The 18,314-nt window shown below is 29.3% G+C and overlaps 1 protein-coding gene across 3 annotated transcripts in view; it reads left to right on the top strand.

Annotated features, from left to right (window-relative positions):
- LOC117175195 (glucose dehydrogenase [FAD, quinone]-like) overlaps positions 1 to 18,314 on the top strand; it is a 148,796-nt gene that overhangs the window by 82,191 nt on the left and 48,291 nt on the right. Inside the window, exon 1 of one of the 3 annotated variants that reach the window (XM_033364828.1) lies at positions 5,367 to 5,443. The exons of the other annotated variants lie outside the window; for them this stretch is intronic. The gene's annotated coding sequence lies outside the window, so the exon portion shown is untranslated. Of the gene's footprint in view, positions 1 to 5,366; positions 5,444 to 18,314 lie in introns of those variants that run through there. 3 annotated transcript variants of the gene reach the window in all.

Here is an 18,314-nt window from a genome sequence, read left to right as displayed (position 1 = left end):
TAGTTCTGAATTTTTCAAAAAAAAAATTCTAAAATCGGTGCATAATTGCGTTCTAAATGTCATTTTGAACCTCGTTTTCCGATTTCACCCCACTGTGCAACGGTCCGCCAGCTTGGCTCTGTATAAAAGTAGTCATATTTATTTTTTTTATAAATATAAGAAAGAATGGAAAAAATAGTATGAAAGTATACAACTAAGAAATCAAGGAATGTATGTGAGATACATAGATATGAATTTTACACGTTGGTAAAAGTTGCTCAATTGTACACTTTTTTATCCCTCATTCTAATCAGTTTAGATAATTATTTTAGAATTTTATCCTAGAATAGCAATACAGCGTGGCCAGACAAAAACTTGTGGGACAGACTTTTAAGTAATTATAGAAATCCTCAACTCTAAAATATTGAAATTTACTCTTAAATTTTAATATTTTTCAGCTGAATATTTAAAAGTGTTCTTAACATTATTTAGCATTTTTTTGGATTTTCGTGGATATCGTATATTTAGGTGATTTTCAATTCTTCTATTGACGAAAAAAAATTCGTCTTTCAAAGAAGGGTCCCCAAGTGTCCGGCGCCGATTTTTATGATATGGTAATATGTTGTAATTCTCAAAAAAATAAGAAACATGGTGATATTTTTATCGGCCTATATGCACGTTAGGGGGTAAAATACACCGCAAAAAAATTTGAAATAAAAAGTCTATAAAACTGTCCCATTTTCAATCTGAACGGTTGCAATCCCTAGTTTTGAAAATTGAAAATCGTATTTTTTTAAACCTATTTTCGGTTAAAATAAAATATTAGCGTAAGTTTTATTTGTTTAAAAAATACTCTAGGTTTTAATATTTTAAGAAATAAGAAAAACGTATTTTTTTAGCAGATACTTACTTTCAGAGGGCAAAATCTACCCCCAAAATTGACTCCCGAAAATCATTTTTTCAGTAGCTCTCAAACGAAGAAAGATGTCGAAATAAAACTGAAATATTAAAATATTAAAATATTTAAAATATTAAAAATTTTTGAGATAAATGAGTCTATAAAACTGCTTTATTTTCATTTTTAAGTTTTGCAACCCATATTTAAAAATTTTAAATCTAATTTTTTAAACTATTTCCTGTTTAAAAACATATAACTATATTTATATTTATATGAAAAATACTCTGAATAAATTTTCAAAAATAAATTAGCCGTATTTTACGGTTCTTATTTTATTAACACACACGTTATTAATAAATGCGTTATCATTAATTTCAACTAATTATGAACGCCGAATATTTACCATAATACGGTATCTTTGTGTTATGAGACAGTTGGAATATTTATAGATCTTTTATCTACTGATTGTGTGTTTTGTTGAATGGTTTGTTGACTTGATGCACAGTTTTGTGATTTTATGAACGAGTTTACTTCTTTTATATGAGAGTATATTATAATTTTCAAAAAGTATTAAATAGAAATAAACGCGTAGCATAAATGTAAGCATTATTTAAATTTTTACTTTGATAATTTTTTACGTCAGATTCTGAAAAATATATTATAAGTATATTTTATCCACTATTGAAATGTGCAAGTGTAGTGTATACTTACATATAACTACTTTTGTATCCATACATTATAAAAATGAAAATTTTTTAAAATGACTAAGCTCCATGAATGTATGAAAAAAACGTTGTAATAAATTTTAATGTATTAAATGTTAATATAGATCTATAAAAAACTGTTTTTAATACAAATATTAAAGACATAAAAAAATTGTAGCAAAGCATAAATTAATGTTCGGTTGTAATGTTTTTAAACGGTATAAAGTTTTGATTAAAAATAGTACTTGGGAATTTGTTCATTAAATATTTTTATTATAACTCATGAATCATCTACCAAATTTGATAATATTAGATTTATAAGTCTCTTCATGAGTATTTAATTTACTTTCAGTTCTTGAAATGAAGGTTAACCCACTTAATGGTATTAACCTGCTGCTTGCTTATTTTCTAGCACTTGATATTGAAGAAACTCCGTATAATGTTAAGGAAATTATAATTCAAGATCTTTTCCAAATGATACTTATAGATTTAATGGAATGGTCTGAAATTATAGATATAATATTAGAAAAATGTCTAGATTTTCAAAAAGTATTTAAAGAGCTTAGAGCTCATATTGTGGTGGATATTGATTTGCATTCACTTCCTCATGATCCCGAGGCACCTACAGATCAATATATGCCAGATGACGAACCAGTAAATTTTAAGTACAAAAGAAATGCTATTCAGTACTGGAGAAGCGGGAAAAAGAAAAATTGATCCATTTTAACAGTTCACCACAGATTTAAAAAAGTCACATTTGAACGACTTAAATTTACACGTGAGAAATAATATAATAAAATTACAATCACTGGTACATAACCAGTTCTCATCTCCACGATATCGAAATTTATTCAAATATTCATGGTATAAGAGTGTATATCTTATCAATAAACCAAATGAATTCACAAATAATGTCGATTTTAGTTTCAAGTATTGTGGAACAAATTGTGAAATCGACGGTTGTGATAATATTGCAGTTATTCGATGTTCCTGGTGTAAAAAGTTTGTCTAAAACATTTTTTTTTAGGAATATCACCATTGCTCTACTTATGTTCCATAAAGTTTTATATATTGTTCAAACTAAGAAAGTCATTCTCATCAAAAATAAATAATAAAAATTACTTTCTTTTAATCAGATTTTTTTATTGATATGAAGCCTTAAATCCAGAAATACCAAGCCCCAAAACCTCAAGCCGACAAAACCCAACACCCATAAACCCCAAACCCAATAATTTAAACTTAAAATAACTTTGAAGGTTAAACTCAATGTTAAATTGACGGTCTCTATCAGGTTCCTCATTTGAATCAACTTCATGTTCGACTTAACGTTTGTATAAAACGATTACATTAATGATATATTTCCTTAACCTCATGCTTGTTTGACACCCTTATGTAACGTCGTTGAGAAGTAGTTTCTACCTTTAAACATTAGTTTGTGCTGATATAAAAATACGTGTTTAATGTTTTTAAATGTTCTCCGTAGATGCAAAATTTTATTTTATTCAGTATTTGGCAATTGGGCAGTATTATATTAATAATGAAATATAATAAAATATAATATAGGTTAATAATACCCCTAATTGTAAGCATATATTTTTTAAATCGTGAAATACGGCTAATTTATTTTTGAAAATTTATTTAGAGTGTTTTTCAAAAATATATATAAATATAGTTATATATTTTTAAACAGAAAGCAGCTTCAAAAAATGAGATTTAAAAAAATTTTAAATAGGGGTTACAACCCTTAAAATTGAAAATGAGGCAGTTTTGTAGACTTTTTTATTCCTAACATTGTGGCGTTGGTTTTATTTCGATATCTTTATTCGTTTGTAAGTTATTAAAAAATACGATTTCTGGCTGTAAACTTTGGGTGCATATTTTCCCCTTAAAAGTGCACATGGGCCGATAAAAATATCACCATGTCTCTTATCTCTTTGAGTACTACAACATGATATTACCATATCATAAAAATCGGCGCCAGATACTTGGGGACACTTCATGTTAGACAATGTCGATAGGTTTCTTCACGGCCTTTCATGACTATTAAAAAATATATATAACTTCAAAAAGATCTTGAAGATGAAAAAATTGAATTTTTATTTTTTATTAATGATAATAAGCGATGAGTGGTTTTTAAATCAAATTTGTTGTCAAGAATAGTTTCGAGAGGTTTTTTCACGCCCTTTCCATTTTTAATTAGCAGCGTTTTTAAATAAATATTTTACCTTTAAAAATAAAGATCAAATATAAATTTAACTTTTTTCATAAAAGGAGGCTTTAAAGCAACTTCTTGACAATAAAAAGTTTCATTTTGCTTTTATTTCTTAAGGTTCTTGAAGGAAAATAATTTGGTTTGTTTGAAAATTCTCTACCTTTTTAAATTTTCATCCAAAATGGCTACCTAGTGAGTTTGACATTTAGTAAGGACGGGAGGGGGCATATCACGCAAATATAATACCTACTCTAATGAGAATGTAAGAATCAATGAAATTGGGAAAAAATACTAATCTTAAAGTTGATCGGTAATGCAATAATCCAAAAACACTGGAAATGCTCGGCATATAAATAAAGGATATAACCACGAAAGTATTAATCCTGACGAGGAAAGTGGTTTAGGGAACTATTGAGAACTGAAACATTGGACTGTGAATATTCTCTAATCGGCACCTTCACAACGCAGTTTCGCAGAAACGGTATAGAGCGTATAGGAAAATGCATAATATGAATTGTAGTACTTCAGGCTCATAAAATTGAGCACGTAGCTCGAGAACCGTGAGCTACATATCTACCCGGAGAAAAATCGCAAATTTCGCTGGAAGAGCATTCGATTATAAGGATTACAGGATACCATGAATCGGTCGAAGCAGTTGAAGGCCCGACACACCGCGCGCGGTGCGTGTATAATAAACGGGGCCATTGATTTCCAATCGCTGCTTCCGCGAAGCTGTAAATTGGTTACGCTGATCCAGAACCGCGAAAACTTATTGACTCCTCTACCCTCCGCAAAATGCGTTCGCTCATTATCAGCCCCAATGCCCGCTCCCATTTTTCAGTCAATTCTATATTGTTTTACAAAGATTTTTATTTTATTTTCTCGTCTAATTATTATTATAATTATTGGTTTGTCACGCTGTTCCTTTTAAGTACTTATTGTACTATGCCTTTTTTAAAGGCATCGGTGAAACAGAGATCTACACACGGGTCGCCACTAGTGCCTAAAGGGGAATTACCGTTATTGTTATTTTCAACGACAAATATTTCGTAAGTCATAAAAATGGATGCCATTTTTTAGTTTTGATTACCGTATGCACTATACTATAATATGATACTTATTATTTTATTGTTATGCTGGTCAATCATATGTCCCGTAGCACTGTGGTTAAGCCCATTTTACTATGCTTTTATTTTAAAGCCCCGGTGAAACAAAGATCAGCAAACGGGTGACTCACAGCTAAAGTATCATTAAGTTCTTTAGCATAATTACATGTACCTCTAGATGACTCCACTTCACTGAAAATCGGCCTGTGAAATTTTTTATTTTACGAAGGTGGGCTTAGAATCACTGTATAAATTTCTTCACAAGTAGTGATAACCCGCAGCTCTGCTTAACATGAAACGAGTTTCTTTTTTCTGAATAAAGGGAAGTTAGTGCGCACATAGCGCGCAAAATGTTCTAGTTTCATTATAATTGTCCGGATATACACGGGAACCTGGAATTAGTTATTTCGAATTTACTATATTCCTAGAAATAATGGCCCCTCAATTTCTGGATGAGAGGAGCTGCGGGGTAGAAGGAGAGGCTTATCTAGTCAAACGTAACAAATAGCGCAGTGGGAGGGCCGCAATCTGCGCACAGTTGAAGGTGAGTATTGAATTTGTCATTGATGGGAAGTTCTGTGGTTCGAATCCCAACGGAGCGAAGAAGATCTTTTTTCATAAAAAATGTTAATTAAATTTCTTTTAAATTCATAGCTTCATCTAATCTGGAGAAACGTTAAGAATTTCAGTTATTCTCTGATAATAATACAAATTGTTTGAAAAATTGATGAGATCTTGAAAAATAACACGACTGTCGGTTGCTAGAAACATGAAGTTGAGCTAGCATTTTTTTATACCTGAAGTTGGATCATTTTGATACTAAATAGAAGATTTTTGACCTACAGCACTTTTGATATCCCAGAATTTACTACGATTGAAAAAAGTGCAGTAGAAAAGTGTGTAAAGTTTAGTAACCCTCAGCAATCCAGTTTTAAACGATGCTCATTGCACTCATAATGACTGAGCGAAGATAATTACTAGCAGAAGAAAGCAGATTACTTACTAATTAAGCGTTCGATCCAATCTTTTGCAGTGCACTTACGAGGCGCGTGCATTGCGTGGGCCGGCTTTATATTGTAGCTCTTACAACCGACACTTAAGTCTCGAGAGCCTTCGGATATGTACCTCGAAATCAATTAATCTCGTCGCTTTAACGTCGCTACCAAATTACTGATGAGGATGCATTTTTCCTCATACGATTATATGTACCCATAACTTGTCCATCATTCACATAAACTGAGGCATATTAAAATTTTTCACCACGCAAGCTCGGCTATCAATACCATATAGCTTCACACCTTGCTTGTAATTTGTATAGATCGATTAAAACCAATTGCCCATATTTTTTAAGTTAAAGTTTTATAGCCGACCCGTGAAAACTGATTAAATTTAATAGGCACGATAAAATCCAGGATCTTATAATATACTCGAGGGTGTCAATTGCTGCGGGTAATAAGCTAAAAGCGGGGGAAATAGAAGAGTAGGGAATTTCTATCGCAAACCAAGATTTTCTCTCTCTTAAAATTGTAATTAGTTAACAAATACTTTGCAAAACTTAGGGACATTAGTAAACCCCTAATAATTGAAGGAGCTTTTCCAATTTTGGTGAATTTTCCTGAAAATCAAAAAAATTATAGATAAAAATAAGAAGACGTTTCCTATGAGAAGGATATTAAGTTATGATTTATTAAAATGATATTTTCGAGTTTTTATACTGAAATGAACCGCAAAATACATTTATAAAATAGAAGAATGAGAATATTAATAATAATCTTTCCACTACAAATGCAATCTTTTAAAACTTTTAAACCTAAACAAATTTCTGAAAATGCCTTGAAATCTTCTGAAAATCTCATAAAGTCGTATAAATTTATCTATACGGAAACAACTTTTGATTCCCTATGAAATCCTAACATCTTCTTAAATATTTTAGGGCCTCTATTAAAATTTCTTGGAATCATTCTAAACCTCAAAATTCCTTGCAATCTTCTCAGATCGATTAAAATTCTTGGGTTGGTGTTTTGTGAATCATACATTTTTTTGAAGCAAGTTTTAATTATTAACCCGAAAATATGAATTTTTCATAAAAAAGTTAATTTTTACCCAAAGAATTGAACTTTCAACCACTTACATGAATTTTCTATCAAGAAGATTAATTTAAAAAAAAAATACAAATTTTAAACTAAAGTGATGAATCTTCAACCGAAAAAATAAATTTTTAAGAAACAAGTTCAACTTTTAACCAAGTTCTTTCAACCAACAAATGTAAATGCTCCACAAAAATGTACATAGTTGATATTTTTATTTGCAAATATTTCAATGCTAAATAAAAAACAGTCACATTCACTCAAAAATTCCGACAAAACAGTTCAATCATCAATTAAAAAGGTGAATTTTCAACATAAAAAATTAATTTCATGTCAAAAAACACAAATTTTCAATAAAATAGTTACATTTTCAACAAAAGAGATGAATTTTGAACTAAAATGATCAATCTTAAACAAAAAAAGTGATTATTTAACAAAGCAGTTTAACTTTTAATCAAGTAATCGAATTTTTAACCAAAAAAGATTAATTCCCAAATCAAAAAGATTTATTTTTAAAAAACTTGTAGAAGTTTCAATCAAAAAAGATTTTTCAAACCAGAGTAAAATAAATGTAGGTAAATTGTAATTTGAAGAATGAAATAATTTTCAATACAAAACAAACATTTTGAAATACTACTAAATTTGTAAATTTTATCGCGAAATTCAAAAACATTTTTGAAGATTTTAGAAATATATTTAATACTTTTTGACACTTGGTAAAAATGAAAGAATATCTTATAAATGTTTGTAAATAATCTAAACTTTCAAATATTTTTTACCTCTTTAAAGTTACCAAATATTTTTTTAAACTGAATTAAATTATTTATAAAATTGTTTTTAAATCGTCTGGATTCATTTTTGACAACTTTGGAAATCATTTTTATTATGTATCATCTTTTTAAATATTCTGTTGAAAGTAATATTTTTAAATAAACATCCTTTTCAAATATTTCAAAGAATCTTGAGAAAAATTGGTTATTTTGATAAAAATTTTTTGAATTTTTTTACAATTTTCGAAATTGTTTAAATTTTTCTAAATATCTTTTAAATTGATTCAATATTAAAAAATTAAAAAAATTGCTGTGAAATCTTCTAGATTCTTTTTTTAATATTTTGAAAAACTTTTGGAATGTTTTAAAATATTTAGAAAAGTATTTTTTTAATAAATGTTGAAAAATAAAAATCATTTTAAAATTTTCGAGAAACTCTTTAAAAAAAGTGTATTTTCTTGAAACTATTCAAAATTCTCGCAAAGCCTCTAAATTTTTCCGTTCGAAATCTTTTAAATCTACATTTCGTTTTGAATAAAATTATTTTTGAATTCCCTTAAAACTTCTGAATATCTCGTATAATTATACACTTTCAATATCCTTACAAAATATAAATTATTATTTAAAAAATTTGAAAAACTAAATTTTGTTTAAAATCTTTCGGCACCTGTAATTTTTTGTTACCCAATACTGAACATTTTTTTCTCGTTACCTTCAGTCTATTCATTTCGTAAATTTAGATATTCTAAATTGTCCGTAATTGAATTTTTCTCATTGATTTGGATTTGTGACAGAGTTTACAAATTATAGTTTGGAAACACAATTTTGAGAACAATTTCATTTCCCCATATTAAAAAAATTCTATTTTACCAATAGTGTTTAGAGACATTCAGTAATTATTTTTATCCTCAAATAGAATAATATGATTATTTATTTCAAAAATTTAAATCACTAAATTGATGGCGTAAAAAATTTTTAATATAACTACATTTCATATAATCAAAGGGTTATGGATAAAATCATGTGATCATTTTCAAAATATATGGTCAAAACTTTAAGAAAAGACTATTGTTGCCTTTATTATTTAAGAATCATTCGCGATTAAAAATGTCTCTCTTAGAAATAAGAGTTTCGAATAAAAATTACTCAATTAAAAATTGCGATTTATAAAATTCTCGAAAATTCATAAGAACAAACTGAAAACCGCAACTTAAAGTCATATGCACGCAGTACGCAACCAATCAGGTATTCAATAACAATGAGTTCGAGGTTTTCGAGAATCTTGTTCCTCCAATTTTCTTAGATAGGATGTTGTTTTAAAAAAGGGGTATTTTTACCCAACAGGCACTTTTATTTATTTCTATTTTCTATTTTATTTTCTATTTTCTATTTTATTTCTATTTTTATATTAATTTTATTTATTTATTTATTTATTTATTTCAGGCACAATTATTTATTTCTTCTTTTATCAGTGATGCTCCGCAAGAATTATTACCGAAAAAAAATCAGAAGCGATATGTAATCTGCTGGATAAGCGGTTTCATTCGCGAACAAGCAATTTAATTATGGTAAATCGTTAATCAGTGAGTTCTCTATTATCAGGTTTCTATTGAAAAGACCTGAAAAAAAAGCTGCAAAAAAGCTGCATATTTTAAATAATGGTAACACGCACGCAATTGATTTTTATGTTTCTTTATTCAAAGAAGAGGAGTAAAAAACAGAAATTTGCAGCTTCACAGAAACAAGTTTGACCAATTTTATCAGTTTCTTACCGCCGATCGGCCGTCCATATACTACTTTATCAACTTGAGGGATGGAGAGGGTCGCGTCGAAAACTACGCTTCGTAACAGGTAGAGGGGGGGGGGGGGCAGTGAAAGTAACATTACGAATTAAAATAACGTGTAGTACATTTCCTGATGATAAATTTGATCAAAGTTTGAGATTTTTGCGAGTGGGGGCCCTGCAACGGTACAATTCAATAATAAATTAACCAATTTCAATATCACTTTCAAATTTCAGACTTTACACACTTTCTCTCATTCCTATTTCCCCCTCTTCCCTTTTTTAAATCCCTCTTTTTTCCTTGGTTTGAAAGAAAATCGAATTTCCCCCCTTTTCTCGCTTTTTTCGCTCAAAAGCGGACTGAATTGATAGAATCCAATACGACAATTTAACTATTTTTGGTTAAAAGTTAATTATATTGTATTAAAAATTCTACTATTACATTTTTTTAAATATATCTCGTTTAGTTAGAAATTCCGCAATTTGGTCAAAAAATCGTCCTTTTGGTAGAAAAATAATCTTCTTAGTTAAAAAAGCATAAAGCATTTTATTTGAAAAATGGTCTTTTTGGTAGAAAATTAATCTTCTTGGTTAAAAAAGTATCTGTTTCTTTAAAAATAAAACTATTTGGTTATTTTGTTTGAAGTCTTCAAAGATTCATCACTTTAGTTAGAAATTGAAGTATTTAGTTGGAAATTAATGTATTTTGTTGAAAATTCGTCTTTTTGTTAAAAAATTAACCCTTATCTGGCTCCATCAGTAAAAATTACCCCAACAAATTTTTGAGCTCGAATTAACCGTACTAAATTCGAGAAAATGGACCACGTGTGGAATTTTACTAGTAATTAAAGTCACTAACTAAAGGTAAAGTGGGTTATTATAGAGCGGTAAAAATCAGCTATACATTGGGCACTTGCTCAAAGTAGACCTTCTAAAACGGTGGGGTTTTTAAGACCCGATCTACCGTCAGTGAGCAAAAAAGTGATTTTCAAAAACAAATTTTTACCATAGATATTTTTGATTTTCGTTTAATTTCCAATGTAAGTTTATTATCTAAAGTAAAATAAAATTTTTTTTCATTATTTCGAACTCTCTTGCTCTTGCAGATGGCCTACAATTTACGGCGACGCTTGCTTCGTGAACAAGCAATCGCGTGTAATCGCCCGATATGCCATGACCACCGCGCAGGCCTTTGCATTGGCTGTATAGATTTGAAAGAGTAATTACAACTTTGAAAATCTATTTTTGTGTGACTTTTGTATTTTTTACATTCTCATCAGAGAAGGTATTAGATTTGTGTAAAATTTGAGCCCCCCGTTTTTGTCAAATGTCGACGTTTTGAGACCCCCTGAATCCGAAAAACAGATTTTTACGAATTTGTCTGTCTGTATGTCTGTCTGCCTGTCTAGATGTGTGTATGCCTGTATTTATTTATGTCTGTCTGTAAACACGGTAACTTTAAAAAAATTAATCCATTACATTGGCCTTTGGTACACTCGTTTAGTGTCCCAAACTAAAGGCCAAGTTCGTTAGCTAGCAATTTTTGATAAAAATTCAAAAAGTGGGCACATTTTCAATATTTTTAAGACTACTTTTATTTAAATTTAAAAATTCTCTAAGAGGATGCGTAGTTTTGAATTTTTTCTGTTTTCAATTATATTTATTTTAAGGTTAAAATCAAAAACAGAGCTATCAAAAAATTATTCATGACAAATAAATCATTTTTACAATCTCATCAGAGAAGGTATTATATTTCTATAAAATGTACATCCCTCCCCCCAGTTTTTGTCGAATGTGCACGTTTTAAAGCCCCCTGAATCCGAAAAATAGGTATATACGAATGTGTCTGTCGGTCTGTCTCTCTGTATGTATGCCTGTCTGTGAGCACAATAACTTTGGAAAAAATTCTTTCCATCAGATTGGCTTCTGGTACACTCTTTTAGTGTCCGAAACTGAAAGTCAAGTTTGTTAGCCAGTTATTTTGGATATAAAATTCAAAAAGTGAGCGCATTTTTAATATTTTTGAGACCACCTTTTTCAAAATTCAAAAATTTTCTGTACGGATGTTTACAGTATTCAAAAAGTTGAATAATGTATCCTAATAATATTTTTCATAACACCAAAAATTACCAGAGTTAAAGAATTTAAAAAATTCCAAAAAACACACGAAAATGAATATTTTAAGATAAATAACGAGTGATATGAAAAAGAGGCAACAGAAGAAAAAGTTTGATATCTAAATGCCCTACAAGCTTATTATAACAATGTTTTGAATTTTCTTGAAAAATTCTAATTTTGACAGCATAAAAAATAATTAAATATCCAAAAATTACACTTTTTCATGCAATAATTTCACAGTATTTCAAAGATTCTCAAATATAAAAATGCCTTTAAAAAAAATATGTGTGCGCGCGCGTGTGTGTGTGTGTAAAGCTTAAATCATAAAAAATATTAGAAATGAGCAAATTCAGTTTATGGAAAAACGATTAAAGTTGCAAAAAAATGTTTAACAACATAAATTTTTAAAAAGATTTTGCATTTTTTTCAAACGGGACAATCAAACTACGTCTGTTTTAATAACAATGTAAGTTATCAATTATAATAATATACATTTATGGGGATGATATAAAATTTCAGGGATAAACTCGAGTGCGAAGCATGAGATACGTGATGAGAATATGTTCGTTAAGGTCGAAGGAGCTTTAACAAAAGAGAATATACAATTACAAAATTACTGTTGTCGATGCTTTCACCTTGGGTTGAAAAATGTCTATGCACAAAGATTGAGCGCGTAGCGCGAGGTAAATACATTATCTAGCGCGAAGCGCAAGATAATGTATTTATTATATTATTAAACAAAATAAACAAATACAAACAAAACAAACAAAATATATCATTGAGCACAAAGCGCAAGAAGTGACAGACGTACGCCTTTGACGTGCTCAAACTCGCAAGCGAAGCGTTTTGCGCGCGTAGCTTTCAATGAGAATGTGCCTGCGAGGCGGGCAGATTTTTATTAACTATTTATGGACATTCAAATAAAAATAGATTGAGTTGAATATGGAAAAATATTCAGTAATTTTTTTCGTAAAGTGTAGTATCTCAAGAGTATAACCCTAAATTTCACTACATTATACAATTTTTGTGTGCAAAAATATTCAATACCCGCTGCGCGGGACATGTTTGAACACGTGGGGTCAATACCACCCGTTGTGTCATGTACGTAACAAAAAAGCAGTTGTGCCAGTTAAGGGTTAATCCTCTTGGTTAAGAAGAACCTGTTTAGTTGAAAATTGAACTATTTGTGTTTTTGTGTAAGAGATTATTTTTGCCAAAAATTAATATTTCTAACTAAAATTGTAACTGTTCCAATTTTTAGTTCAAATTTATTATTTATGGTTGAAAATTTAACTAATTCCTAAAGAATGAAAATACTTTTTTGAGAATTTAATTATTTGGTGAAAATGAAAATATTTATTTGAAAATTTAACTATGTGGTTCAAAATTCATTTTTTGGCTGGTTTGAAATTTAACTATTTGGTTGAAAGTTGGAACTACTTGTCAGAAAATCTAGCCTTCTTGGGTAGAAAATTATTCTGATTTATTGAAAATTCATGTTTTTGGTTGAAGATTTACCTATTTTTTTAGAAATTTATCTTTTCTTGGTTGAATTCAACTGGTTGAAAATTTGGTTGAAAAATTTTTAATGGAAAATTTACAGATTCCATGTTTGGTTTACAACTTTTCTTTTTTAATTTAAAATTTAACTATTTTTGTTGAAGATTAAAGTACTTTTTGAAAATTCGTCTTTTTGTGGAAAATAATCTTCTTGTTTGTAAATTTATCTTTTTGGTTAAAAGTTCCGATATTTGATAAAAAATTCAACTATTTTGTTAAAGGATGAATTATTTTGTTGAAAAATAAACTATTTTCTTAAAATTACCTTTCTTTTTGTAAAAAATATACTATTTAGTGGAAAATTCATCTTTCTTGGTTACAAATTAACCTTTTTGTCGAAAATTCAACTGCCTTATAAAAAATTCGTCTTTTTGTCTTACAGGTGCAATTACATGTATAGTTGAAAATGTAACTGTTTTTTAGTTGACTTTTGATGTTTTTAGTTTGAAAATATGACTATTTGGTTGGAGATACTTCTTAGTAGGTTGAAAATTCAACTATGTTGTTTAAAATTCAGCTATTTTGTTAAAAATATAATTAGTTTTCTTAATGTAAGTATTTGGTTAGAATCATCATTTTTGGCCGAAAATTCAACTGTTTTGTAAAAACTTCGTCCTTTTGGATTCACTATTTATCCTTTAGTTCATAGATCACTATATGATCACGTTGTCATATTGGCAATCACATCGAACCATCTGGATTACAAGTTGATGAAGCTGGATTGAAAGTTGATTACTTTCAATTACAAGTAAATTACTAGAATAACATTGATTGTTCAGAATTACTTGGATTACAAGTGGATTACTCCAGCTTAAAACTTCATTACTGTGGATTACAAGTGGATTACTCCGCCTTACAAGAGGATGACCATACTACTACGAATTAGTTGAATTACCTCCGAATCAAGTGGATTACTCTGGATCGTCAGATCGGATAACAGATCCCCTCGGTATATGGGTAAAAAAACTCACAAGAACCGTGAAAAAAGCAAAACAAGCGTGATATCCATTTTAAGTCAACGACGAAATTACTTTCTAAGAGTTAAGAGGTATAGCCCAAAATTGTTTCCGTAGTTTGTGGGCAGCTCCCTAGATCTGAAACTGAAACTGGGTGCCACTTTCGTACATTGGTCAATTATTACATGATATTGCTACGTACCATACGAGATATGTTTAATAAGTGGATATTTAGATTTATGCACTGGGCGTTATTTATTCTTCAACGAGGTTGCAGCTTGCAAGCCAGTTTCGTCATCCGTATTTAGTGCGGAAGCGTTTGAGAAGGACGTGACATCTGCATGCTAATTGCATTAATTGTATAAGCTCGCAGGACATTGAATGGAAGGGTGGAAAGGGAGGTTGAGTGCACTTATAATTGAAGGGTTCTCCCTTTGCATACACCTGTCGCCCTGCAATCTTAAAAGATTCTCAGATGCTGTCCTGCCCTCTGATTTTGAGCACGTTCAGAAATTATATTCCCCAAACTCACTCTGTGACGTTTACCAACATGCTGCGTTGGCCCTTCTTTAAATTCATTTCGAAGATGATAAAAATCTTATGAAGAACCTTAATTTATGTACAGAATACTGAATGAAATTACTGGGCAATTAGTGAATCGAAAATATTTTCTATAATAGGAGACAAATGTGTCCATTAGGATAATCGGTACAATGAATGGCCACATAAGGATTTTTCCCGGTTTAAAGATTAAAAAAAAACGCTACGCATAGACCTTTAAAAATAAAAAAGCAAAGGTATCGAGAATTGTCATTTGGTGATTGCAAATTCTCTTTTGTTAAAGGTCCTTCGGCTTCTTATTTTTATAATTTAAAAAAGTGTACGCCCTATTTAAAAAATTCTTAAGCATTTTATTGCAACTTGTTTCGTTTGTCCTAAGATTTAAATTTTTTCTATTTTTTATGAATAAAACAAAAAGTACGCCTTCTGTCAAAAAAACATTGTCAACACTGAGAGACCTTTCGTGAGAAATAATGAAATAAATGAATTAGACTTTAGTATAATATCGTTTCAAAATAGGGAAAACTGAGGTTTTATTATATTTTTTCTTGATTCAGTACCGAAGTTTAAAGTGATCATACGAGTATTTAAAACAAGAAGACGACAAAGTAGTATTCTAAATATGAAATATGATGAATCTCCATTTCAAGAATTAACACTATCAAAAAATGATATTCTTTTTAGTGAGTCTTCGAAAAATAATTTGAATAAAAAGAATAGTAAATATCATAATGTTGAAAAAAGTATTTTAGAAATTGATATTGTCAATATGAAGTTGGTTGAAATCTGAGATGCATATCCAACTATGAAACCATTATTCTTAATTTTTCATATAGTTTCGCTTGAGAATGCTACTCGATTGTTTCCGCCATTTTCCGATCGAGCTAAAAGGTTATGATTCACAATATTTAAAATAAAAGTTAACTCTTTTTATTTTAAATTCATTCATTTAATATTATATTTAAAAAATTAAGAATTCTTTATCACGAAATTTATACACTAAGGTAATAGGATTTTATTCAATGAGTACAATTTATAAAATATTACATTTAAATACACTCAAGTTTATTATACTGAATTACTGGGATATCAAATTAGAGAATGTTATTAATACAAGAATATTATCAGTTCCGTTAAAAAATATATTTGATAAAAAATCAATTTGATCATTGAAAATCATAATGCCCTGAGTTTTCATGCGACGCCGCTTAGTCGAGATTTTTACCCAATATTCCATAATGTATTTTAGGCGTGGGGTTTAGTTATTAGGGAATGCTAGTGCTTTAGGTAAGTTAGGTCGAAATCTCGCCGCAGCCGTTCCGATTTTTCATAGCGATTAAGCGTGCAATTATGTATATAGTGAATAAATTTAGTATATAACAATAAAAAAAATAATTGTACGCGTGTTTATGTATTTAGTTGTATTTAATTTGTGTATTTAGTTCCTCCTTCTGAAGGCTAAATCTTTTGGTGGAGTGAGTTATTTTTCATATAGTCGTTTGAGATTCTCATATGCTTTGTATGGCAACTTAAAACGATGTTTTTACTCTTTCAAAAATATTAGTTTTGACAGCTGAAAACCGCTATATTAATTTTGGATACGCAAACCCTGTTTTCAAACGATATTATATTAAATTCTCATTCATTTTTATCATTTTATCTCACAAAAAGTCTCTCAGTAAACAAATTTATAGATCATTTTAGTGTGAACAACTTTCGTTCTTCAACTTTTTTCGTATCTTGTGTTGTTTTTAAAAATTAAATTTGTTTATTTTTAATGTTATTTTTCACAATTAGAACAAGAATTACGTATACAATAAAAAACGATTGTAGCTCTTTTTTGGGTGAATAACTTTTATTTCTTTATTTCTGTCGTACCTTGTTTCGTTTGTCCAAAACTTGAATTTTTTAATTTGCAATGTTGCTTTTCAACGAATGAAAAAAACTACTCTTCCTATGCAAATGTAATTCATATGAAATTTGCAGATCTTTTTTAGGTGCAAAATTTATGTCTTTTCATATTTTTTTGCATCTAACATAGTATTGCCGCAAAATAAAATAGTTTATTATCTTGCGGGGCATTTACAAAGAAACGTTTTTCTAGTGGATGCATACGCGTGGCCGCGCTAAACCTCGCTGCTTATTGGTTAATTAGGCCCAACTTTAAAGCTTTCTTGTGCCCAAACCACGGAGTAATAATGAGATCGATCATGCTGTACAAAGCGTCTCATGTTTTGACTGCGCTAAAAGTACATTTATTGCCAGACTTAGGCGTTTAAACCCAATGCTCACAAGGAGGGGGACATGCGCACTGTGATTTTCTATCTCCTTTTCTCCCGCAAGAAATGTGCGAGTGAATGTCGTGTTGAATGACAACTAAAAACTGAGGTTATGTTCCTGTAAACATTGTCAATTGAGTAGGAGAAAACATAGTTATACCTTTTGTACTTTTGTTCCAATAGGATGTTTTACACTTTGGAGCTCAACACGCCATTTTTTCTCTCTAGATTTTTATTTACCAAAATTCCAACGGTGAAGCTTACTTGACTTTGCAACAAATTGATCAGCCCCCTGGCTCTTCCTTTCTAGCCTATGCTTTAGAAGTGTCATGAGAGTTGATCGCGGCCACGGTGGCGCTGATTGTTGATTGGGCCGAGATTCATTCAAATGCATGGGACAAAACGTAAAAATTCAATTTTTATAGAATAAAGAACATTTTATCGAATTTTCTTCTGCAGTACGCTAATCAAGAATGCTTCTTATATTTTTCAAAGTAAAATTTATTATAAAAAACTGTCAGTTGCTCTATTTTTATACGAAAATTCGGTTTACTTTTTGGCGGGCAGTTCAAATAGAAGTACTGTCATCTCTATTTAAATGTTGATATTATTATTTATTACCTTGATTGAAGTAAATAATTATATTAATATTACATAATATGATTATTTATTAATAATAATTGAATAATAAAAATATTTTTAAAAATATTGTTTTGAGTAATAAACGCAAAAAATACGAAATTATGTATAGCCTAAGAGCGAACTAGTATACAAATTCATTTTTTCTTGAAGTTTAATAATTGATTTGTTAATATTGCACTGCAATTAAAATATTATGATTATTACTTTCATTGAATAAAATAATTTTATTGAAAAGTAAGGTTTTTCACAATCGATGAAATTGAAAAGCTTCTTGATTTTGATCTTTTAATATTGGTGTAAATTGGAAATCGTTTTTACTGTAGTTTCAAGTTTCAAAAACGTATTTGCCCATGTAATAAGTAGGAAAATTAATAGTCTTAAATAATTGTTTATTATCCTTTTAAATTTTATGACGAATGTTAAAAAGACTACAAATTTCATAATTCGTTTATGATCATAAGTAAATTTAAACGGCTTTCTATAAAAAAGGAAAATTCAAATATAAATTTAAATAATACTTTGTGTGCTATATTAATATAAAAATTAATAAAAACAGACAGACTGCCTGTTTTGTCTCCATTTTTTCTATTAGAAAAACTAATTTTTTGAGTATATATACTCTAAAAAAATTAATTTTTCCAATACAAAACAATAGAGAA

The sequence above is a fragment of the Belonocnema kinseyi genome, chromosome 6 (assembly GCF_010883055.1).
Source record: "Belonocnema kinseyi isolate 2016_QV_RU_SX_M_011 chromosome 6, B_treatae_v1, whole genome shotgun sequence".
Taxonomy (NCBI): domain Eukaryota; kingdom Metazoa; phylum Arthropoda; class Insecta; order Hymenoptera; family Cynipidae; genus Belonocnema; species Belonocnema kinseyi.
The sequence above is the reverse complement of the archived record's forward strand: the minus strand, read 5'-3'. Positions and strand labels throughout refer to the sequence as shown.